This window comes from Geotrypetes seraphini, chromosome 4, assembly GCF_902459505.1.
Source record: "Geotrypetes seraphini chromosome 4, aGeoSer1.1, whole genome shotgun sequence".
NCBI lineage: Eukaryota > Metazoa > Chordata > Amphibia > Gymnophiona > Dermophiidae > Geotrypetes > Geotrypetes seraphini.
The window spans coordinates 96,832,583-96,859,389 of NC_047087.1; the positions used below are offsets into that span (position 1 = coordinate 96,832,583).

At 42.1% G+C, this 26,807-nt stretch overlaps 2 protein-coding genes across 7 annotated transcripts in view; one reads left to right on the forward strand and one right to left on the reverse strand.

Annotated features, from left to right (window-relative positions):
• CMSS1 (cms1 ribosomal small subunit homolog) overlaps positions 1-26,807 on the forward strand; it is a 556,569-nt gene that overhangs the window by 98,412 nt on the left and 431,350 nt on the right. The window lies entirely within an intron of this gene.
• Positions 1-26,807, reverse strand: part of FILIP1L (filamin A interacting protein 1 like) — a 410,054-nt gene that overhangs the window by 17,753 nt on the left and 365,494 nt on the right. The window lies entirely within an intron of this gene.

Consider the following 26,807-nt stretch of genomic DNA (forward strand, 5'->3'; position numbering starts at 1 on the left):
GCAGTCTAGAATGGAGGAATGCAACCTAGTTGTCAACTTTGTAAGTTATCTCCCCTTACACAGCACAGTTTTAATGAAACTGTTGTTTATTAATTTCCTCCAATTGATTCCTATCTGACTGAGCAATAGATCTGATTTAGTGAAAATCTCTTTTAATGTTATACTTTGTGACAGGGAGAGCCTTATCTTAACAGCGGAAATCCTGCAGTGCTCTGAAACTGTATCTAAACCTGCTCCTAGAAACAATCAGGGTAAGGAAATACCTCTGATGAATAAATCCAAATGAAGGATAGCACTGTATTGACCCAATTTATCCTTGCCTAGCACTAGCTTATGAATAGCTAAGGACAGGCAACTACAAGTCCCAGCAGGCACTAGGCAGGTGGTAGCAAAACCCAGAACCGGATTAGCTCCTGCAGTTAACCCAGCTGTGGGCAGGGCTAATCAACAGAGAAGCTATCAAGGCTCAGTAGCAAAGAGCTCCAGGTGCTCAGCTGAACCTAGGAGATCAACTTTCCCAAATCTCATCTACAACCGACCCAGTCTCTTCCCTTCATCGGGGCGGTCCTGGACACCATTCAGCTTCGAGCATTCCTTCCGCCTCAGCGCCTGGATGCTCTTCTTCATCTCTGCCAGTCTGTGTCTTCTCGCCAGTCCATCTCAGCGAGACACATGATGACCCTCCTGGGCCACATGGCCTCTACGGTTCATGTGACGCCGTTTGCCAGACTCCATCTCAGGATTCCTCAGTGGACCCTGTCGTCTCAATGGTCTCAGGTGTCGGATCCGTTGACTCGACACATCATCGTCACTCCTGCTCTTCGGCAGTCTCTACTTTGGTGGATGACCTCTTCGAATCTATCCAGAGGTTTGCTGTTTCACACTCCTCCCCACCAGAAGGTTCTCAGAACCGATTCCTCGACCTATGCCTGGGGAGCACATCTGGATGGTCTTCGCACTCAGGGATTCTGGACCAGTGTGGACCGACTCCATCAAATCAATCTTCTGGAGCTCAGAGCCATCTTCAATGCTCTTCAAGCTTTTCAACATCTGCTTCACGACATGGTGTCCTCATTCGAACAGACAACCAGGTCGCCATGTATTATGTCAACAAGCAGGGGGGCACGGGGTCGGCCCCCCTCTGCCAGGAAGCTCTCAGAGTCTGGGATTGGGCGGTCCGCCACAACGCCTTCCTCAAAGCTGTCTACATTCAGGGGAAGGACAATGTTTTGGCAGGCAACTTGAGTCGTCTTCTACAGCCTCACGAATGGACTCTCCATTCCAATCCCCTTCATCAGATCTTTGCAGAATGGGGGACGCCTCAGATAGACCTATTTGCGGCTCCCCACAACTTCAAACTGCCTCAGTTTTGCTCCAGGATTTACACTCCTCATCGCCTCGAGGCAGATGCCTTTCTACTGGATTGAGGGAATCGCTTCCTGTATGCGTTTCCTCCATTTCCTCTCATTCAAAAGACTCTGGTCAAGTTGAGATCAGACCATGCCACCATGATTCTGATTGCTCCTCGGTGGCCCAGACAACCTTGGTTCTCCCTTCTACTTCAACTCGGCAGCAGGGAGCCGGTGCTTCTTCCAGTGTTTCCTTCACTACTTACTCAACATCAAGGTTCACTGCTTCATCCCAACCTGCAGTCTCTCCACCTGACAGCTTGGTTCCTCTCAACGTAACCCCTCACCTGTTTTCCCAGGCGGTGAGGGATGTCTTGGAGGCTTCCAGGAAGCCCGCTACTCGTCAATGCTACTCCCAGAAGTGGACTAGATTTTCTTCTTGGTGTGTTTCTAATTCTAAGGAGCCTCAGCGAGCCTCTCTATCCTCTGTATTGGACTATCTTCTACACCTGTCTCAGTCTGGTCTCAAGTCAACATCTATACGAGTCCACCTGAGTGCTATTGCGGCTTTTCATCAGCCTCTACATGGGAAACTCTCTCCTCTCATCCTGTGGTTTCCAGATTTATGAAAGGAATTTTTCATGTCAATCCTTCTCTCAAACCGTCTCTAGTGGTTTGGGATCTCAATGTTGTCCTTTCTCAGCTTATGAAACCTCCTTTTGAGCCTCTGAGAAAGGCTCCACTAAAGTTTCTCACTTGGAAAGTGGTTTTTCTGGTGGCCCTCACATCTGCTCGCAGGGTCAGTGAGCTTCAGGCCTTGGTGGCGGACCCACCTTTCACTGTATTCCATCATGACAAGGTGGTTCTCTGCACTCATCCGAAATTCCTACCTAAAGTGGTTTCTGAATTTCATCTCAACCAATCTATTGTACTTCCAGTGTTTTTTCCAAAGCCTCATTCTCATCCTGGAGAATCAGCTCTTCATACTCTGGACTGTAAACGTGCTTTGGCTTTCTACCTGGATCGCACCAAACCACACAGAACTGCTCCCCAACTTTTCGTCTCCTTTGATCCAAGCAAGTTGGGACGACCTGTATCGAAGCGCACCATCTCCAACTGGATGGCGGCTTGTATCTCTTTCTACTATTCCCAGGCTGGATTACCCCTTTCCTGTAAGGTCACAGCCCATAAGGTCAGAGCAATGGCAGCCTCGGTAGCCTTCCTCAGATCGACACCGATTGAGGAGATTTGTAAGGCTGCCACTTGGTCCTCGGTTCATACATTCACCTCTCATTATTGTCTGGATACTTTCTCCAGAAGGGATGGACAGTTTGGCCAAACAGTGTTACAAAATTTATTCTCCTAAGTTGCCAACTCTCCCACCATCCCATTGAGGTTAGCTTGGAGGTCACCCACTAGTGAGAATACCTGCCTGCTTGTCCTGGGATAAAGCAATGTTACTTACCGTAACAGTTGTTATCCAGGGACAGCAGGCAGCTATTCTCACATCCCACCCACCTCCCCTGGGTTGGCTTCTCTGCTAGCTACCTGAACTGAGGAGACACGCCTGGACCATCGGGCGGGAAGGCACTGGCGCATGCGTGGTGCGGGCATCTCGAAACTTCTGAGTTTCTTCAAGCAAGACATGCTTGCAAGATGTCCGTATCGGGGCTCTGTCGGATGACATCACCCACTAGTGAGAATAGCTGCCTGCTGTCCCTGGATAACAACTGTTACGGTAAGTAACATTGCTTTTTGGGGAATAACATCATTTGTAAAGGCTAATTCTGCCGCTCAGGGAAAGTGACAATGCTCTCCATTTAGCTTACTGTAATTTAGTAAGGTTAAGTAGAAGTGTGATATTAGCATAATACAATTGCTACAGGTAAGAGGGTAACTGAATACCCATCTCAAGGAGAAGTATGTCCCCCAACCCTGCATTAAGGACTCATCAGTGGACAAGGCTTCCCATAGTCAGTTTGAATCTCCGAAAAATAATCATATTCTATAAAGCTTCCTAAAGGAGTAGGGAGGAACTGATAGGGCTGTAAGATGTGGTCAAGAAAATCATCTGCACAACAGAGATCTGGATTATGTAATATTTCTGTAATTAAAGGATCCAGCATGAGCACAGAAAGCACTAGTGATAATGGGCAGCTCTGCTATGCTTTCAGTTCATGATACAGTGTTGTGATGGCATCTACAAAAGGACCAGTAAAACCCCATATATAAAATTTATGTAAAACCCCATATATAAAATGTCAGTGCCTCTTCAGCATCAAAACTGATAAAAAGGGAAGTCTTCCCTGGGACACAAATCTTCTCCAATGTATCCAAAACTGTTGTGATGTTCTTCACAAATCCCACCTGAGGGTCTGCAATCAAAGTTGGTTGTACTTGTTCTAGCCTACTAGCTAAGACTTTTGCTAACAATTTGGCTTTAGTGTAGAGAAGGGAAATAGGCCTAGCCAGCAGATTATTCTTCCACCCTAACTGTATCCCCACCCTGGCACCCTGTTTGTCTGTTTAGATTGTAAGCTCTTTCGAGCAGGGACTGTCTTTTTGTGACTCTATAGTGCTGCGTACGTCTGGTAGTGCTCTAGAAATAATAGTAGTAGTATTATATGAGTTGGCTAACAAAGGATCATTCCCAGGTTTGGGAAAAACTACAATCTGTGCCATCACTAACTTATCTGGCAGGGTCTGAAGTTCTATGATCTTATTAAAAACCACTACCAGAACAAGTAGAATATTATCTAACAATAACATATACAATTCAACCCTATAGTCATTTATTCCTGGCACCTTGTGTAGCGCACACAGTCTAATTGCCAAAATGAGTTCTTCATCCCTTAGAGGTGTACTGATCTTTGCAGATCCCCTTCCTTAGAGGTGCACTGATCCTTGCAGATCCCCTTTAATGAATAGGAAGATCAATATTTGAAAGATAGGCTCCAAGCCATAGTCCAAGTTAAGATGACTCTCTATCAAGTACAACCACTCAAATAGTTCTTAAAAAATCCACATCCTCCCATTCTAATTTCCCTTTTTCTTTCTTAAGCGGTAAAATCTGAGTAGGCCCTTCCCAGGTTTTAATTGACCTCGATAGCAGTTTTCTTCTTTTGTTCCCATGAAATTGATAATATTTAGCTGATTTCTTCACACGCTGATGCAAGAGCTCATTAAGTCCAGATTGTGTGGCTAACAATTGGAACTTATGAGAAGCAGAGGGGTGACAACCACTAGCCGACACCCTTTTATTAATTACTGTTCCAAATACAGTATTGCTTTATCCCTGGTTTTCTTTTTATAACTTGAATAATCAGTGATATCCCCCTTTAAGACCATTTTAGCGGTATCCCAATATAAAATAAACGCAAATATTGAATTGCTTCAATTTAGATTGGTATTGGATATACCACTAGATCTTATTACTATATCATCTTCCACCAGCAACAGTTCAGTAAATTATCTACAAGAAATCATTAGAGATCTATGTTTGAATGCCTTAAATCTAATTATCTTAGGTGATTTCAATATTCACTTTGTTAATCCAACAACATCAATAGATATTTTACTACATGTGTCTCAGATTTAGACTTGACTACCCATATCATTAAACCCACACATAACAGTGGATATACTATTGACCCAATTATGTCTCTTAAATTGATTAAATTCTTGATCACAAAAACTAGGATTTTGTCTTTGCCATGGAGTGATCACTCACTTATTGTTTTTTCTTTCAGAAGTAATAGCCTCCGGCTGGCCTATCTTTCTAGACAATTTTTCTACAGATATCTGAATATAATCACTCCTACATCTTTAATTAACCATTCTCAATTAAATCTGAATGTATTCAGACTCTCTTACTCAATGAACAGATTTCAACATGGAATGATACTCTTAAATCCATCCTAGACAAAGTTGCTGCACAACTACCTTGTATACAACAATAGATATCAAAAACAAAAAAAATCCATGGTTTACAAAAGATCTATTGGACTTGAAAAAGCAAGTCCAACAAGCAGAACGTAAATGGCTACAAAACATAAATTTATTTTTCTTGTGTTTAAATCAACAGCTAATGCATACAAAAAAGCAATTAAAATAACAAAAAAAAATCTTACTATGATAAAATTTAAAAAGCACCAAATACATAGATTCTATATAGAACTTTAAAAACTTTAACATCATATCAAATGACCAAGATGAAACACTACCAACTGCTCAAAATCTGGCAGACTGCTATCAAATTAAAATTAGAAATATAAGGAAGACATTTCTCACAGGAAACTCATACTTCACATCCTTTAGATATTGCCTTAAAGTATTCTTTAAGTAGTAATATGGAATGATTTAACCTGCCAAATCAGGAACAGCTTTTAAGACTCATATCTAAATTATAAACTACAGCTTCACCTTCGGATCCCATTCCTTCGAATCTCCTTAAAAAATTGCTTCAGTCATTTTTACCATTTATACACTCAATGGTCTTAACTAGTCTTCAGTCTGTGATCAATGGAAACATGTTTTCATACATCCAAGATTAAAAGGCAGATCAAAGAACATATCAGATCCAAGTAATTATTGGCCTATAGTAAATCTCTCATTTATGTAAAAAAATTGTGGAATCTGTTGTATATCAACAATGACAAGATTTTGTGGATATAACATAGGTTTTACATCCACATCAGACAGCTCTTCGCTATCACCATAGTACCGAAACTGCTTTGATAGGCATTATATTTTACATTCATAGAGCTTTTGATCGGTATAAAAATGTATTGATGGTATCTTTTGATTCATCTTCCGCATTCGATCTTATAGATCATTCACTATTACTGGAATGTCTTCAAGAAATTGGTATTTCAGAAATTGTGTTAATTTGGTTTACTTCATATTTGTCGAATTGCATGTATTCAGTTATTATGCAAAATGAGACATCTACACCAAATTCTCAGGGTTCAATACTATCACTGTTACTATTTAACATTTATCTTGCTCTGCTTTTAACTTTGGCACAATCCATAGGGTTTACTATGTACGTCTATGCAAACAACATTAAAATCTTTTATACGCTTTATTCACATTCTTCCTCAGAGATAGCAAGTATAAATGAAAAACTCGATAAATCTCAAAATGGTTAATTGACCATCGACTTAAAAGTCATCAATTATGATATTGTCACCTTCTGATGGTGTTACTTTACCTCAAACAAATTAAAATAATTAATATTATGGTTTCTATTTAACATCTACAAAAATTCTTGGGATATTTGATTCAAAACTAACCTACCAATTGCAGATTTCTAGTGTGGTAAAAAGTTCATTTTTTAAACTGAGACTAATAAGATCAATTTGAGATCTACTTTATCCTGGGGCTTTAAATATATTAGTAAACTTGATCACCTCACCCCATATTGGAAAACAGTGCATTGGCTGCCAATTAACCATTGTATTACTTACAAAATACTTTTATTAATCTTTAAGGTCTTATTGATCGATGAACCCCCCCCTCCCCTCCATCTGGCACATCTTTGGAATTTATATGTATCATCAAGAAAATCAGAGACATCTTATAATTCCATCATATCATGAAATAGTTCATGAACATATTAGAGAAGCAACTTTTTTTATGTTAAGAGTCCTCAACTTTGTAACGGTGTACTGTTAACAATCAGATTGTTAGGAAATTTAGATAAATTTAAAACTGAATCAAAAATATTCCTTTTTTCAGATGCTTACAAGAATAGATAGTAGCAGATCAGTTTCGAGAGAATCATGGACAGACTTGTAAAGATTTGATTTTATGGCTTTTCTGTATTGATTAGTCTGTGTAATTTTACTTTACTTTATTTTTATATGATTTTATGTAGCTTTTTAAAATTGTATGGTCTTTTAGATTGTAAGCTGCCCAGAAGGTTTTGACCCTTGGAGCAGGATAGTAAATTTGAATAAACGTGCAAACTTGAATGTTGGTTGATGGATTGATAGTCCACCCATTTTTGCTGAACATATTCTCCAAATTGTGCATAAAAATTTTAGTATAAAGGGAATTTCCAATATCTGGCCAGTTGGGGCTCCAACTGGACATCTAATTCTACCCACAGAATAGCATGGTCGGATCTCAGTAGGACCAATGATCGCTTTTAGAGTTTTAGAAAACAACCCCCTAAAGGTTAAGATAAAATCGATGCAAGAATGTGTTCCATGAGCCTGAGACTTATGAGTAAAATCCCTATCAGAAATGTAAAGTACAGGCAGTCCTCGAGTTGCAAACGCCTGACTTAAGTACAACTCGTACTTAAAAACATGGTTGCAGCTTCATTGATGTCACTGATTAGTATTTCCAGTGGCATAAACTTCTACAGTTCTGTAGCAGATTCAGGAATTATGCATAGCAACAACAGTGTGTGGTTGTGGATGATGTACCTTAGAGCAGTGTTTTTCAACCTTTTTACACCCATGGGTCGGCAGAAATAAAAGAATTATTTTGTGGACCGTCAAACTACTAAGACTGAAATTTAAAAAAAAAACACATTTCTGCCCTGTTTTCGCGAGCTCGGTCCCCGCAAACCATCTGATCCCATCAGCACAAGCCTCAGTTATGATTTTATATTGAACGTATTTTATTAAAGTATAAAAAGAAACAATATTCTGTACAATTGTCATTTTATAAATATAAATATACAGAGCAAGAACCAACAAAATCTCTGTCTCCCCTCCCCTTCACATATATCCCCTCTACTATCAAGAAAACTGAACAAGCCAAATTATTACAGAATGCTACACAGAAATATCATGCTAAAAGAATACTGCAGTCACACATGACAGGAATAGTGTTAGGGGAGTGCTCCCTGGTCAGAAAGAGCCCTGAGCTAGCTGGAAGCTAAAGAAGCACTACCTGGGCTTTGCAGTCCCCAGTTATGCCTCTATCAGGATATATATTTCAAATCTGATATATTCTAATGACAAAATAGAAATAAAATGATTTTTTTCTATCTTTTTGTTATCTCTGGTTTCTGCTTTTATCTTCTTTTTATTCTTTTCCTTCCAGCGTCTGCCCTGTCTCTTCAATCCTGCATCTGCCCATTCCAACCACTGTCTGCCCTTCCAGAAACTGTCTGTCTCCCCCTGCCTTCTCTCCTCTAGACCCCCCCCTTTTGGTCTGGCATCTATCATCTTCCATCTGTTCCTTCATGATCTGGCATCTTTTTCCTTTCATCTCTCTTTCCCTCCCCCCTGTGGTTTTTAGCATCTCTCTCTTCTCATTTCCTCTGCTCAGATCTGATATCTCTGTCTCCTTCCCCGTTTTCTGGCATCTCTCTCTCCTCTCTCTTCCCTTTCCTTCTCTGGTCTTCCTTCTGTATTTTCTGCCTCCATCTAAATTAAATTATTTCTTACTATGCAGTCCTCAGTTTCCCTCTATTCACTGTGTCTACCCACAGCATGCCACCCCTTTCCTTCACCCCTCCACTATCTCACTAACTCTATCTTCTTCCCCCATCCAGCATATGTCCTTTTTCTTTATCCCTCCTTCCATCCAGTATGTGTTCTCTTTCTCCACTTCCATTCAGCATTTGCTCTCCCTTCTCTCCACTTTCATCATCTGCCCCTTCTCTCTCTTTCTCCCCACAGTCCCTCCTGTCGGCCCCCCTGAAAGCGCCTGAGCTAATCAGATCCTTAGGCCCTTCCCCGGTGCATCCCATGATGCACTGGGAAGGGGCAAGCCCGCCATTGCAGCGGAGGCAGGCCTGCCAGCCGGACGCAGGTAGAAGCCATCCATCTGGCTGTTGATTCCAGGTTAGGAGGGTCCAGGTAGGGGTGGGGAGGTTCTGGGGGTGGGGGCAAATGTTTAGGGGAGGTGGGGGTGTTGGCAGGTGGGATTGGGCATCCGTCCTGCCTTTGTTCATTGGGGGGGGATCACAGGGTGTCATCAGGAGAGATTGGACATCCCTTCTGCCAGGGAACATTGGGGTGGGTTCAGTGATGCCAGGCAGGAGGGACTGGGCATACCTCCTGCCTGCGATTGTACAGGGGTGAGGAATGGATGGCCGCTAAACTTATCACAGCAGAGAGATTCCTTGCCACAATAAGCTCAGCGGCCCCATCTGCTTACAATGTAGGCCAGCATTTTGCTGGCCTACATTGTACACATCTACTGCTGGCCTAGGGAGACACGTACGGCCGCCTAGGTCCGCCTAAAGCTACTTCCGGGCCAAGCCATGCTTATGCCTAGCCTTAGGTGAGCTTATGCGGGCTTGTGCGCCTCCAATGTAGGCATCCTGCCTTGGGAGGTTGTTTTTTTTAAAAAACGTGTGTCCTGATTGGCTGGTTAGGCAGCAGTTGGCCACCTACAATCAGGACATCGTTTATAGAATCCGGGCCTAATTGCTGACCATTCACACTCGCCTGCACAATTACAAAACATCCTGTTATATCTGTAATTGTGTATTGAATTTAATAACCTGTTATCTATGCATCATTATATCCAGGTTTTAGATCTTCTTAGTCAGGAGTCCCCAAAATCCCTCCTTGAGGGCCGAATCTAGTCGGGTTTTCAGGATTTCCCCAATGAATGTACATGAGATCTATGTGCATGCACTGCTTTCAATGCATATTCATTGGGGAAATCCTGAAAACCCGACTGGATCCAGCCCTCAAGGAGGGACTTTGGGGACCCCTGCCTAAGAAGATCTAAAACCTGGATATAATGATGCATAGATAACAGGTTATTAAGTTCTTAGGAAATAGAGCCATAAGGAAGAATTTTAAACCATCGGTTTTTAGACCCTTTGTTCAAACTTTGCTTTTATCTAGACTTGACTATTGCAATATTGTTTGTGCTAGTTGCTCTAAGTTTCTTTTCAATCAATTACAAATTATTCAGATTATAGCTGTCCGGTTAATTTTTGGATTATACAGATATGACTCTTAAAGATTTTTATTCTCTGTTGCATTGACTTCCTATGGAAGCCAAATACAATTGAAAGTAGGCATTACAGTTTTTAAGGTACTGATTGAGGATGCCCCATCTTATTTGTCTGAATTAATTTCTTTGCTTCATGGATCTAAATAGTCTTGTAATACACTTATGTTGCATTTTCCCACAGTTTATAAAAGTCATGAATCAACTTTTTTTCTTTACCATATCATATGGCAGCAATTTGGAACACCCTACCTACCACCATAAAATTATGTAGAAATTATTTAGGTGCCGGAATCACGCCTCTGTAGGTGCTTTAGGCTGCCTAATGCCACTGTTGGCATGGCTAATGCTGGAAGTGGCATTAGGCGGCTTAAAGCGCTGACATAGGCGCGATTCACGACAAAGATAGGTGCCAGAAATGTAGGCCTAGAAAACCTTGGTCTGCATTTCTCGCACTTATCTTTCACAGAGGTGCGATTCTCTATTCAGCACCGTCACATGATTGACATGTGATCAGCGGCCATTGATATTGGTGCACTATAGAGAATCCAGGCCTTAGTGTTTTGCAAAAAATCAGAAAACCTATCTTTTTCATAAATATGGTTTGTTAGGTAGAGAATGATATTTTTTGCATGGATCTAATCTCTCTTATTGTTGTAATCTGCCTAGAATTAAGAACATAAGAATAGCCTTACTGGGTCAGACAAATGGTCCATCAAGCCCAGTAGCCCGTTCTCACGGTGGCCAATCCAGGTCACTAGTGCCTGGCCAAAACCCAAGGTGTAGCAATATTCCATGCTTCCCCCGTGTCTTTCTCAATAACAGACTATGGACTTTTCCTCCAGGAAGTTGTCCAAACTTTTCTTAAAACCAGCTATGCTATCCGCTCTTACCACATCCAGAGCTTAACTATTCTGTGAGTGAAAATTTTTTTCCTCCAATTGGTTTTAGAAGTATTTCCCTGTAAGGTATCAGCAGAATATAAGACCTGGTTAAAAGTTAGTTATAGCATCTATAAGGGGTCCAGAAAAAATGGGACCTGAATGTTTTTCCAAATAGCTGAAAACCAAATATACTATTATTATATAAAGATTATCACTATTATTAACATTGTTTAAATTTTTGTGACAAAATAAGGCATACAGCGTTTGCTAAGAGTTTCCTAATAAAAGGCTCCTTTTACAAAGGTATGGTACTAGCTGCTGCTTTGAGAATTCCTCTGATGCCCAGAGGGATTTAATGGGGGTTGGAGTGTTTGCTGCACAGCAGCCGCTACCATGGCGTTGTAAAAGGGGGTGAAAGATTGGACTAATGTATTTTTAAAGCTCATGCTAAATGTTTGAACAATTGCAAAGTATTTTGGAACTATGCAAAGGGTCTCATTTAAACCGACCACTTAGATTCAATAAATGGTGCCCAAAAAAATCATCATGCAGTGTTATTTTGTAATAGGCACTTAAAGATGAGCACCCATTATAAAACTAGCATTGAGTATCAATTTTAGTGCCCGAATTTGGGCACCATGAATTAAACCTGCTGTAATTCCTGGTGCCCAATTTGGGCGTACATCTCCGGTATTCTATAAAAATATATGCAAATTTTAGGAATGCTCTGGATCAACCCATGTACCTCTCATGGCAAAAGCCCTTTTTTGGTTTCCATGCTATAGGATTTGGGCTTACATTATTATAGAATAGGGCATAGTAAGATGTAAAGTATCCATGCCTGAGAAACTCCCTAACCCCCTACTTGTCTGTCTGTTTGATTAGATTGTAAGCTCTATTGAGCAAAGACTGTCTCTTGACTGTTTTAATGTACAGCGCTGCATAAGTCTAGCAGTGCTATAGAAAAGATAAGTAGTATGTTCAAGATCATCTTAACATAGGGTAAGGAAGAGGTACTGAAGGTCAAACTGGAAAGAGGAAATGAAAAAAAGTATTTACACTGGTGTGATATACAGGACACCTTCACAGATGAAAGAGGTGGACATAGATTTAATAGAAGACATTCCAAATATAGCTGTAAAAAGGAAAGTACTACTAATAGGTGATTTTAATATGCCAGATATTGATTGGGGTATCTGTTTTGCAGGATCTAGAAGTAGGAAGATCCTGGATTTTCTACAAGGAGGTCCCAAAAAACAGAGGGGTCATTCCATGCTAAATGGTCCCCACCATTATGTTTCAGATTTTGCTCAAAATTTGTACCTAGAATAGTCGGTACAAAGAGGATTTTCCTAAGATTTTAGATTCCTAAATGCAATAGTCATGTTTGACCCACTTGTTTGGCTGGATGTTGGCAGTATTATGCACAAGATGAATAAAGTGCCATTTTTAGCTGCTTGTAAAATTGAGAATAATTGATCAAGAGTGCTAATTTTTGGTAGTCCAGCATCACTTTTGTGCTAGTTGCAGTGATGCTAGTGTGAGCATCATGAATACAAAAGCCCAACTTAAGTGGAGGTATATTAGGCCAGGGTTTCTTGACCTTAAATATTGGTGCTTAATTCAATGGACATCAATCCAAACTCCTAACCATGCCTACTTTTCAGATAGGCGCCTTAGTGTAGGCACCTGCTGACTAATTACTTTTTAAAAATTGCTTTCAATTATCAGCACTAATTAACCAATTAAAAAACTTAAGTTAGGCACCTACATCAGTTGGTGCCATTTATAGAAGCAGGACCATTATCTCCAAATGGAGAAGACTTGGAGCAGTGTGAATCTTCCAAGGAGTAGCTGGCCTGCCAAAATTACTCCAAGGACAGAGCATCAACTCATCCAGGGAATCATAAAACATCCAAAGAACTGCAGGCTTCACTAGCCTCAGCTAAGATCAGTGTTCATTACTTTGCAATAAGAAAGAAACTTGGCAAAAATGGGATTCATGGGAGAGTAGCATGACAGAAACTTCTGCTACTCATCTCACAGTTGCAAAAATGCACATGGATAAACCCCAAGCTCTTTGAGATAATGTCATGTGGATAAATGAGTCAAAAGTTAGCTCTTTGGATAACACAGGTCCCATTATGTCTGGTATAAAGCAAATCCAGCTTTCTACAATTAGAACATCATACCAACAGTCAAAACATGATGGTGGTAGTGTAATGGTGTGGGTATGCTTTGTTGTGTCAGGTCCTAAAATAACTTGCTGTTATTGAAGGAACCATGAATTCTGCACTGTGCCAAAAAATTCTGAAGGAGATCTATCTGTGAGCTGAAGCTGAAGTGTAATTGGGTTATGCAGCAAGATAGTGATCAAAACATAGAGGCAAATCTACATCTGAATGGCAGCAGAGAAACAAAGTTTGGATTGGCCTAGTAAAAGTTATCCTTTCTATAGGTCATTTAAAAGTAAAACTGGACTCGGGTATGACTTTGATTTTACTAGAGAAGCAAAATCCTTCTAAGAACGTGCTCCAAAAGATTGATACCTTTATACAGTACTAGGAGTTAGTTACTTTACCTAAGAAATATTTCCTTAATATCAACTCCACTGTTCTTTGCAAGTGGGTTTTATCCCCTCCCACGTGATCTTACCGGTATTAGTTGGTGGTGCTTCCTGGAAAGATCTAGTAGATCAGCAGATGATAGGTTATGCTCCCTGCTCTGCTGGCCACAGCTTGGTTGAGCCTGAGGGCTGCTCTCAGGTTATCCAATTCCTGGGCCAGACCTGTCATGTGGAGCTTGACTCCACTGCTCCCAATTGTGTGTCTTAGTGTCTACTTGGTGAGGCTTATGACTCAGTCCTGCAGAACCCTGCCTGAGGGGTGTGGGCTCCCATTTCCCCCCTCTCCTTGTCCGCTCAACCTGTTTGACATTTCCCGAGACTCCCCCTGCAGCTACCAGTGATAATTTAAAAGAAAATAAAACAAAAACCTCTAATGGCTCGCCTGATTTAGCTTTATTTCTGGATACAGATAATAAAGTTTCTGCTGGCCAAACAAAAAATCCCAAGCAAAAGAGCACATCTGAGAGAGCAGAGAGATTGGCAGAGACACCAGAATACTAGGCCTGAGTTGGCTTGAGTGGCTATGCAGGCCTACATACATAGCAAGCAGACAGTGCAGTGTCTGCAAGAATCGGCAGATCAGCACACTTCTCTACCCCACCTATGATGGGCCATTTTTTTAAAAATTTCAGAATGGGCCCCCCCCAGGGGCATGTCTTGCTCTAAGACATGAGGACAATAGCTATTTTGTCACAGCTTGTGATTTCTCCTGCTGTAGTTTCTCAACAGCAGGATCCCTCACAGCCCCCATCGGGGCTTAAGGGGGTGGAGAGTCTTGCCTTCCCACCCACGAAGGGCCTGCTTCCAGTAGGGTTCCAAAAAGGCCTCTAGGAGCCCCAAGTTTTATTGGTTTTTTTTTAGCTCCAGCTTAACTCAAATGGTCAAAGAGGACCAGCAGGAGGAGTCAGTGATTAGGCCCCTAGGAACCTAGAGATTCCAGCTGGGACCCCCCTCATGGGGACCAAATATTGCAAAGGAAATCAGGGACAATGGTACAGTAAGAGAGTGGATTGCCCCAGGCACCATTTTGATTGGGACGTTGGCACCTCTCCTCTCTGCCCCCTCCTCCCCGGGACCTCTAACTGTTCGCTAGTGTGAGCAGCATCTCCAACCTGCTGCTCATGCCAGCCTTGGTTCTCCCTCTAAAGTCATTTCCAGGTCACGGGACCAGGAAGTGACCTCAGAGAGAGAGCTAAGGCTGGCACAGGCAGCAGGTTGAAGAAGCTACTTGCACTGGCAAAGAGAGGTTCGGGGAAAAGGCGCACGTAGGGGGGTACCACTGCCCTGGTCACATCCTACCCTCGCTACCCCACTGATCAGGGGAATGTCATGGATGTCTCAGTCATCTCTGGGACATTAGTGGGAAGATCTGGAGGTCTTTTCTGACCTTCAGTTCTTCTCAGATTCAGATTTTGACAACATTCCCCCACAGAAGGAGGAAAAGAATTAGTTCTATGTGATCTAGGTCTTCCATTATAGGAGCTCTCTTGTTTCATTGATGAGATTACAGAGACTCTCTGGCTTCTCAAGTTGCCTGCTGCAGACCCCTCGGAGGATTTTCTCTTGGAGGGTCTTGCAGGGCCCCCAAAGAATTTGTAAAGCATGTGCCCAAATGATACTGGCAGAGTAGGAGGCCCTAGATGGGGTCGTCAACTGCCTTTACTCCTCCACTCCAAAAAGGTGAAGTACTAGGTATACCCTAAGGTGGACTCTCTTGTTACAGCAGTCACTAAGGCAACTGCTATCCCTGTTCAGGGTGGCTCAGCCCTCAAAGAGCACCACGATAAGCAGGTGGAGCAGCAGTTAACACCTAGCCTTTTTCGGTAGGGATGTCTAGTGTACAAGCAGCCATGTGTGGTGGCTTTGTGGAACGTGCCATGCTGTAATGGTTGCAGCAGTTGCAAGAGTCTGTGGAAGTTTCCCACCTAGAGTTTGGAGTAGCCTTCTTGGCGGATGTCCTGTATGGTCTGCCTGGCCTCTTGATCAATGTGCTTCGCTTTGATGGGCCTTCACTAGCTATGGCTGGCCTCTGAGAAACTTCTTAGCCGGTTGCCCTTTCAAGGGCACTTGCTATTTGGGGAGGACCTGGAAAAGCTGGTAAAGGATATGGGAGAGGATAGATGCCCTTCATTTCCCTGAACTGAGGCCAAAAGGTTCCTAGCTGTCCTCCACTTCCAGAGATTTCTCCAGCGGGTGAACCATTTCCGGACATCCCAACATGTTCCAGGAGCCTATCCTGCCTAATGAGGCCATGCTGGGTCCCTCAGTGGTGCAAATGGGGAGCAGGTTGTCCCTGTTCCACTGTGAGTGGACCCACATCACTTTGTATCAGTGGGTTCTGGAGGTGGTTAGGAAAGGATATTTCCTAATGCCTTCATGTTTTTTCCCTGTGGTATGTTCAAAAGTACCTTGCTGTTGCACTTACTCTCAAGCATCAGTTGGAGCATTTAATTTGTGGTCCCCAAAAGGGTGGCTCCATCTGTCCCAATCTGGACTTAAGGGTTCAGCATTTTCTCATGGAAACCCTCAGGTCAGTAATTGCCTCGGTTCAGCCAGGTGAATTCCTGACATCTCTGGGTCTCACGAAGTCCTATCTGCACATTCCCATTGTAGCCCATTACAGGTATTATATTTGCTTCTGTGTTCTTGGGCGCCATTACCATTTTTGGGCTCTGCCTTTTGGTTTGGTAATGACCCCTGCTTATCTGCACCGCCAGGGGATCAAGGTGCATCCTTATGTAGATGACTGGCTGATTCGAGCGGACTCAGCAATAGAGGCCAGCTTTGCCATTTCTCAAGTCACCACCTGGTTGGAGACACTGGGCTGAGTTGTGGATTGGAGCAAGAGTCACCCGATTCCCTCTCAGCCCCTGGAGTACCCTGCAGTTTGCTTTAGGCACTCTTTAGGGATGGTGTTCTTCTGAAGGACCGAGCAGAGACTTTTCAAGTGCAGAAGCACACACTGTGCAAGCTTCCATTTCCCACAGTATGGGACTACTTGGTGCTATGAAGCCCAGGAGCTGTGACACTGGAGGCAGTGCTTTGGAAGAGGGCTTACATGTACCCCCTGCAGTGGGCCCTGTTGTCTCAGTGGGCTCAAGTCTCTCCAGACTTCCACCATCTTCTGCCTCTTTTGTCCAAAGCGAGAATTAATCTTTCCTGGAAGTACAGCACAGTTCACCTCCTGAGGGGGAAGATGCTACTGGATCATTACAATTAAATTATTGCTACTTTTATTTATTTGTATACGTGCCTTATTCATTCAGGCATTTCTCCCATTCTGTTTTGAACAGTTTTGCACACTGTTCTAGTTAAGGGAACCATATAAAATGTCAAAATTAATGGTGACAGCATAAGAAAAAACAGTTCCACTTATAAATGTCCTTGTATTTATTTACTTGGTTATGTATTTATGTCCTTTAATTGGTTTCCTAGCTCCTAAAGTGCTTTAACTGTTTTTTTTCTTTGTCTATGTAGATCAGCTTACACTTACTTTTCTCTAAACATTTCTCTTTTCGTACTCCATCATTCACTCTTGTCAGGAACAACTGACTGTTTTTTGGTTGTTGTTTTTTGCTTCTCACATAGAGGATGACCAAGAAGAAAGCTAAAACAGCACAGTCCATGCTTATCAACTAATATCCAGAGAAACATCCCAAATGAGAGTCATATAGAGCTGGCTTTGCAGATAAAATCCAAGCATATCAAAAGCCAAGAGATGCCCTTGAAAGGTCCAAATCAGGAGGGCATTTCAAATGAGAGCTTTTTCTTGCCTATTGCCTTTAAGCATGTAATTTAATCTTATGGTCTTCAGCACTATCTGATTGTGCATGCCCTACTTTTTCACTGCCATGAGGTGTGCTGGCACTGGGAATGAACCATATGGTTTTTAGAACATTTTGTGATGTAAGAATGTCTATTTATCAATGAAATCTTGTTAAGTGCCCTTTCATAAAGGGGGCCATGCATGTGGCTATGAGAGGAGAGAGTCAAAACTAAATCCTGATGTCCATGAAATAATTGGGGCTGCTTTGCTTCGATGAGATTTACAGCACTGGATTGAGTGTAGCTGCTTGTGGAACCGGTACTTTTGGAATAAACCTTGACTGGTTATTCAGAAATTGATGAGTTTTAAGCAACTAGAGTGTTTTAGAAGATTCATTCCTATTGTCCTCTCCCCCTCCCCATTGTTTTTGACAGCTACATTTTTCAGCTATTTGAAATTAAAGCAGCAGTTGCTTTGATGTAGATTTCAGTAGTGTGTTGCAAACTCTTCTGAAAATCAGAAGTTTGGTATACCTACAATAGTGGGGTTAAAACAGCAGTGCTAGTAAATATTCATTTGACAGTTAAAAGAAATGTAAGTTTTGTATCTTAACAGATTTGGTATTTAAGAAGAGCTCTCAGAAACTTTAACCATTTCCCCTTTAAGCAGAAAAATAACTTGGAGTGTTAATGCCAGTCCATTTAGGGCTTAATTTTATAACAGGATACCTATGTGAGAAGTCCAGAAAGGCACCTGTTTTATAATAGACACCTATGTATCTTTATAAAATAGGTTCCCAAATCCAGCTCCTATGGCACACAAATTTTTACCCCAGGACAAGCAGACAGCATATTCTTACATGTGTGTGATGTCATTCACAGAGCCTGGTACAGACAGTGTTTTAAAGTGTATGTCACTTCAAAAAATTTTGAAAGTCAAATGTTTGGTTACTTATTCAAATATATCATATGCTTTCTTCAAACCTGACCAGTTAGAAAGATTTCTGTTAGATAAAGAGTACTACAGGCGTATTACTTTTTTTTCTTTTTCTTATTACTAAATATGTATGAAGATTGTTCCTCTTCTCCTTGATGTGGACTCCTATTGCCTTAGAATACTGTATGTATTATATACCATTATATTCAAATTAATTAATTTAAAAAATATATATATATTTTTGAAAGTCACAAGACCACCTGTACTTTACATGCACCGGTGCCTTCCTGCCTGATGTCGGTTCACAGGACTATTAGTTCTTAGTTTTCTGTGAAGCTAAGAGGTTGTTTTCTTAGAGTTTCTCCAAGTGCCTTCCTATATATATTTCTCTTCATTGTTTTACCTTTTCCTTTATTCTTTGTTATTTGGGTTAAAAAAAAATTATTTTTAACAACATTTTTATTTGGCTCCTTTCAGCCTGTCCTCAGGCCGGGAGTGTCAAACTTTTTTCGGAGTAACTTTTACTCAACCTCCCTGGACCATTCAGTCTTTCGATCTAGCATCAGCATTGTTCCCCTCAATGCTAAGGACTCCAAGTGGCTTTAAACAGTGTACTCGGTGCAATCAGACCATCTCAGCTACTGACCTGCATAATTGGTGTGTGCAGTGCTTGGGCCCCAAGCACCTTGAAATTTCTTGTACTCTTTGCTCCAAATTTCAAAAAAGATCACTCAAAGCCAGACAAGCCCAGTATGAGAAGCTTTCTGGGACACCGGAAACATCGACCAGGTCTACCGATGCTGACCACCATTGACAAAGACTTTGACACCGAAGACATCGGTGCCTCCACCTTCATCTTCTTTGCCTCCATCAGGAGAAGTTTTAAAGAAAGCTAAGAAGCATAGGCATACTTCTTCCTCTAAGCATGCATCCGGAATCCTCCCAAGCATTGACTACATTGATGCATTCAAAATGGAGATGCACCAAAGCTAGATCACTTACGTTTCAACTGGTGTTTCCTCAGAGGCATGCCCGACATCGAGGTCACCAATGCCTCGACACCCAGTGCAGCTTGTGGTATCTGTACTGGTCCCAGTAATGTTACTGGTACCATCATTACAGGATAAGATTAAAGTCTTGATTCAACAGGAACTTTTGATTATACAGAGAAAATTCTGCATTGGATGCTGAAGTCGTATCCAATGCAGGTACCGGCTACTAAGACTCCCAGTTCAGCCCAGTCCAAGCAGCAACATCATCAGCCATCGTGGGATCGTTCTTGGACTCTTCTTTATAGAGGTTCGGCTTCCTCTCATTTGAAGCACTCGCCAAGTCAACATTGAAATACTCTTGTCAACCATCCAAGCCATCCTTGTGGGATACCTTTCTGCAGGCTTGGAGATTCTGGCAGATTTGAAGTGCTAAGCTGGATCCATCCTCCCCCCTCTGTGTTTACCTGCAGGGCATTTATTCAGCTTCCTAGTGAGATCCCCGTGTTTCTTGAGGGTTCTGCTTTTCTCATTGATTCTCTGTTTCTCTGGTGGCTCTTTGACCGAAACAGACTCAGGCCTCCCTTTTGGTTCAGGCAAGGAATAATAGGGTAAATTCTCAGGTTTTGGAGCCCGCCCTGCCTTGAATGCAGGGTTTTTGACCCTGAAAGGGTCCTGCCTTTCACAGTATTCAGACCTTTCTGCTGAGGAATCCTATGGTATACCATCTGACCCATCTCCACCACCTCCACACAGAATGTCACCACCGGAGTCCTTGTCTTTTACAAGATTTAGTTGGCAGATGAGCCATGCCCTTCTTGTTAAAATGGAGTTTGAAGCATAGCCTAGAGCTGAGTTGGACGCTCTTGATTATAAGCACTTGGCAAGAGACTGTTTAAAACTGCCATTTCATAACTTGTTCAAGGAGGTAATGTTTAGAAACTAGAAAGCACAAAGAAAGCTGGATTCTCTCTATCTCTATCTCTATAGTACAAGCCTGTCCAAGTTTCAATAAACCTCAGCCCCAGCTTCAGTTCAGTCCAGTAGTTCCAGAACCTATGTCAGTAACCCACCTGGCTGAGAAGGAAGAACACTAGACAAATTTGGTCACAGGATTTTTCAAAGTTCCATTCTCTGCAGTAGAATACTCAGTTATAATTTTTATATAGCCTTTTTCTATGGTACAACAGCTTTCCCAGTTTGAGCAGTACATTCCTACGGATTAGTAGGACTCTTTTCAGGACATTACCAGCAATCTGCTCGAGACAAGTAAATTCATGGTGCAATCAGTATTTGGTATGTTCAATGTTACCTTCCATTAATATCAATAGCAATTAGGTGACTGCTACTATATTCAAACAGCAACCATTAGAATTTCTCAGTGTCAATCTCTCAAAGTCCTCAGTGATACCACCAGAGACTCAAAAGACTTACTTCTAGAACATCAGCAATATCTATTGCCATGAGACACCAGGCATGACTCAGGGTTAGAGAATGACATAGTGACCCATTACCTTGGCTAGCCACAGCTAACCGCAGGAATGGGTAGAATTTATATCTGCTCACCGCCGGTGCGGGAACAAAGCTTTTTGCCGCTTCGAGAGCGGTAAACAGCTTTGCTCCTTTGGGGAACCCCACCCACCACAGCTTCCTGATATCTCCCATGCCTCCCCCCATTGTGGGTCCAGTGGCTCCAGGCCCTACCCCCTCTCGCTCGTGGGTCCAGCAGGTCCAACTGACTTCCCTCCCTCCCTACTGCTGGCACACACCTTACAAAGCGATCTGATCTCTACACAAGCTTGCTCGATGGTGCTGGCGGCCTTCCCTCTGCCGGACTCCTTATGATGCAACTTCCTTTTTACGCAAGGACAGGAAGTTGCGTCATAAGGAGGAACTTGGCAGAGGGAAGGCCTCCAGCACTGTCAAGCAAGCCTGTGAAGAGATCGGATTGCTCTGTAAGGTGTGTGCCAGCGGCAGGAAGGGAGGGAAGCCAGCTGGAGCTGCTGGACCCATGAGCGAATAGGAGAGCTGGAGCCATCGGCCCGGATGAAGAGAGGGAACAACGTAAGGCAAAGTCGAAGGAGGAATTGGCCCAGGAGGGGGTTTGGGGCTGGATGAAAGGGCATAGGAGGGGGGCTGGAGCTGAAGGTAAGGGAGTAAGAGGTGCTTAACCTGTGGTGGGGAGGGCTGGAGCTGAAGGGAGAGAGAGAAAGGACATACAGGAGGGGGAGCTGGAGGGAAGGGAGAGAGGTGCTGCACCTGTGGAAGGAGGGCTGCTAGAGGGAAGAGAAGGGAAATGGAGATGCCATACTAAGCGAATGAAGGACTAGGGAATGAAATACTGAACACAGCAGAGAGAGGGAGAGACACAGGGAGGTATCAGAAACAAAGGGAAAATAATGGGCATGGAGAGGAGAATAGGGATAGGGACACAAAGGGAGATATTGCATGGGAATGGTACATGGACAGAGAGGAGCAATGCCTGACATGGAAGGGCATATATGGACACAGAGGGAAAGTGATAGATGTAGGCGTGAATAGGAAAACAGAAGAGAGATGAGTAATGAGTAATGCAGGACATAGAGTAGTGATGATAAATACAGGGAGATGGACACAGGGGAGTTGCTGGACAGGGGAGTTGCTGGATAGGGGACCCAGAGAAGGGAAAGATAGGTACACAAAGATGGAAGATGGATGGTGAGCACAGAAAAGAAGAAATGTCAGATGAACAGCAGACCCTGGTGAGTGAGTTAAGAGATGACAGAGGGAAACAAACCAGAGCCTGGGACCAACATTGTCTGAAAAATAGAATGATTTAGACAACAAAAGTTAAAAAATAATTTTATTTTCTATTTTGTAATTAGAATATATGAGAACTGAAATGTTTATCTGCGGTTTTACTGTGGTTAGTATCTCTAGTGTTTAACTGCACAACAATATGTCTTCTAGGTCACATGGCATCCACAATTCATGTGACTCCGTTTGTTTGATTACATCTCAGAAGTCCTCACTGGACACTCTCCACCCAGTGGTCTCAGTCCACAGGAAGTCTTTCTCAAAAAATACAAGTAACCTCAGACTTACATCAATCTCTTAAGTAGTGGCTAATGCTGACTAGAGAATGACACGAGGACAAATTTGTCACCATCCCTGCAGGAACTCAATTTCCCCATCCCATCTCTGCGAGTTTTGTCGCTATCCCTGCTCCATTCCTGCAAGCTCTGCCTTAACTGCACAAGTCTCAAACACTTATGATTTTAAAGTGTTTGAGGCTTGTGCAGATGAATTTTCTTGTCTCAAGCAGATTGCTGGTAATGTCCTGAAAAGAGTCCTAGGAATGTACTGCTCAAACTAGGAAAGCTGTTTTACCATAGTAAAAGGTTATATAAAAAGCATAACTGAGTATTCTACTGCAGAGAATGGAACTTTAAAAATCCTCCATTTCCACATCCCGATCCTGTGAGGTTTGAAGCTTGTGCAGATGAGGACAGAGCTTGCAGGAATGGGGCTGGGACAGGTAAACTTGCGGCGATAGGATGAGAAAATGAGTTCCCATGGGACAGGGAAAAATTTGTCCCCGTGTCATTTTCTGATGCTGACCAATTTGTCCAGAGGTCTTCTATTCCAAATTCCACCACATCAGAAGGTGTTAACAATGGACACTTCCATGCTTGGGTGGCAAGCTAATCTGGATGGTCTCGATACTCGAGGCAGCTTGAGTGCTCACAAGAAAACTTTCCATATCAATTTCCTCAAGTTCTGAGCAATTCGGAATGTACTCCACACATTTCAAGATCGCCTTCTAAATCAAGTAGTCATGTACTATGTGAACAACCAAATGGTTATGTACTATGTGAACAAACAAGAAGGCACAGGCTCTCACCCTCTTTGTCAGGAGGTGATCCAGATTTAGTCCTGGGTGATACCTCACAACATATTCCTCAAGGCGGTTTATATACAGGAATACAATACCTTAGCTGACAGGTTGAGCAGACTCCTGCAACCTCACAAGTAGTCGTTCAGTTCAGCTGTTTTACATCAGATATTCAAGGATTGGGGAGCTCCACACATAGATCTATTTGCATTCCCCCCCATCCCACAATCACAAGCTTCCAGTCTTGTATTCCAGAATCTACATTCCCAATTTTCTGGAATTGGATGTCTTTCTCCTTGGCTGGCATGGTAACTTCCTTTACACTTTCCCTCCAATTCTTCTACTCAGGAAAATTCTACTCAAACTTTGCCAAGAACATGCTCCTATCATACTCATAGCACCTCAGTGACCAGTCAACTATGGTTCCCTCTCTTTTTGTAATTCAGTGTAAGGCAACCCATCACACTTCAAATCTTTTCAATCTTAGTGACACAGAACAAAGGATCTCTGCTCCATCCCAATCTGTTTGCTAGCACTCACAGCATGATATTTATCTCCCAGTGAGTAGATTCTTCCGCACTTTCTGCACCAGTGTCAGCTATAATTGAAGCTTCTAGGAAATCCACCACTCACCATTGCTGTCATTTCAAGTGGACTCGTCTTACAGCCTGGTGTAACCTCTATTCACTAGACCATCAGTTCTAGACTGTCTTCTATCTACACCTTTTTAACTCTGGTCTCAAAACTTCTTCAGTCAGAGTTCATCTCAGTGCTATTACAGCTTTTCATACACTTCTGGATAACCCCCCCTCCCCCCCCCACACACACTCATTATCAGTTCATCCTTTAGTCTCCAGATTCATGAAGGGCCTTTTGCACACCAAACCACCAATCAGGCCTCTTCCAGTTGCTTGGAATCTTAATGTTGTGCTCTGATAAACCTCCGTTTGAACCACTTTCATCTACATCTCTAAAGCTTCTGACTGTTAGCTTGTTAGTAGTTTATCTAGTCTGTATCACATCTGCATGTTGAGTCAGTGAGCTTCGAGCACTTGTCTCAGATCCACCTTATACAACATTTTATCACGACAGAGTGGTTATTCGCACTCATCCAAGGTTCCGCCCGAAAGTCATCTCAGAATTTCATTTAAATCAATCCATAGTCCTTCCTGTCTTCTTTCCAAGACCACATTCTCATCCTGCTGAGCCTGTACTCCACACATTGGATTGTAAACGTACTCTCGCTTATTATTTGGACTGCACTGAACCTCACAGAACTTCCACTCAAATGTTCCTATCCTTTCATCCAAACAGACTTTGAACTCCTGTCTCTAAGAGAACCATTTCAACATAGCTCGCAGACTGTATCTCCTTTTGCTATGGTTCGGCTGGGCTGACACTGAACGGCCGTGTCACTGCACACAATGTTTGAGTACTAGGGACTTCAGTAGTTCACCTATGTTCCACTCCCATTGAGGATGTCTGTAAAGCAGCCACTTGGTCCTCAATTTGTACATTCACATCCCACTACTGTTTGGAGAATCATTCCATACAGGATAGTTGGTTCGGCCAAGCAGTTCTACATAATTTGTTCTCCATTTAGATGCCATCTTCCCCCCTTCCCTTTTATTTATTTTTTTACTTACGCCAGGCTCAGACCTCAGAAGCGTGATCCTGACAGCTAGGGAGTGTCACATGTGCGAATATTCTGTCTGCTTTTCCTGGGATAAAGCACAGTTACCTGTAACGGGTATTAATTTGAGGACTGCAGACAGATATTCTCACAACCCTCCCACATCCCCTCATTATCTTCTTAGATTTATTACTGAACTGATGGTCCTGCGAGCTGACATTGGGTGGGAAGACACCAGCACATGCACGGTATGAGCGATTTTGAGACTTTAAAAAAAAAAAAAAATTTAAGTGACAGAACTCTATAACACTGTCTGTACCAGGCTCCGTGGATGATGTCACCCACATATGAGAATATCTGCCTGCTGTCCTCGGATAACATGTTACAGGTAAACAGTGCTACACCTACTTCATAAAAGGTATAAACCCTGTGCATGTGTTCTACATGTTCACCTGTGTATTTTATAAAATACATGCCTATATTGCAACTCTGTTTCTGTTTCACCCAAACTGTGCCCCCAGGAATGCCTACATATAGATTGTTTCAGGGACACATTTCCGTGCACAGACTTTATTTGCACATATGAAGCCATGCAATTTTATAACAACTCCTTTCTGCACTTAAAACAGGCTTTACATACGGAGAAGGCTTTATAAAGATCCCTCATGGGTGTAAATGCAGCAGGAACAGTGGAAGAGTGGATATAGAGGAGGACTTAAAAAAATAATAAAACTCATTATAATATACAGTATATACCTTATGCAAAAAGTATAAAAAATAAAAAAAATATGGTAGGTATCTAGGTAAATGATCAACAGAAGAAGCAGTTAAGTCAAGAAACAGGCAGGAAATCTGGTGGTAGGTATTGCAACTCTCGTTCATCTGTAGCTTGCAAAGAGCATGGGATGTTAACAGGGCTGCGTCATACATCCGATATATAAAATTTTTGGCAGCTGTATACAATTTGAAAGAAATGTAAAACTCATGGACCTAGATTGAGACTATTTAAATGATTAAATGGAAACAATTTATGAACTGCAAGCTAACAGTATTGAATTGAATGTAAAAGGCCTTTAGAAAAATAAATAGTTTCCAGACTATGGGAAGTATAGCTGTTAGGGCTTAATTGATGTCAGGATATGTAACAGACTATAGTTTGAACTGAAAACAATAATTAACAGTTTCTGTTCTCCTCTTCCTCCAAAAAGTGCATAAAATCCTCTTGTGTAAAAACAAGCAAAAAGTTTGCATCATCCCTTATAGTCAGTCTTTGATCTGACTTTGTATTCACAAATTTGCATATCATTAAACGTTTTATTCAAGCTCTGACAAATTCATACTTATTTATTTTAGATTTATCTCAAGCCTTTTATAGATAATTCATATAGGTAGGCATGAATTTTTTTCAATTCCTAGCCAAGCATTTGGTGCTTCATTCTGCATTAAAGTGAAATGATCCCTAGTAAATCGAACATTAAATCACCCCAAAGCAAACTTCAAATGAACAGATATGGTGACACAAATCACATGCATAAAAATGGCTGCGGACTGAAGACATCCTGTGTGTTTCGATTTATACCATATCCTGAGCATTTCGTTGTTAAAATTGTGCCTCATCTTTTCCAGCCACCTCAATGAACCTTCACTGAATGAATCAGTGCAATGTGAGCTCGTTTGGTCTGCAGCTAGGCTCAGTGAAACAGCTGCAACGGAAAGACACGTGAATGTACACAATCATTTATAATGGGATATTATCTTAAACACCTAACTGTGACCTTTTAAGAGCAAAGTGGAAATTACAGAATGCAAATACAGTACT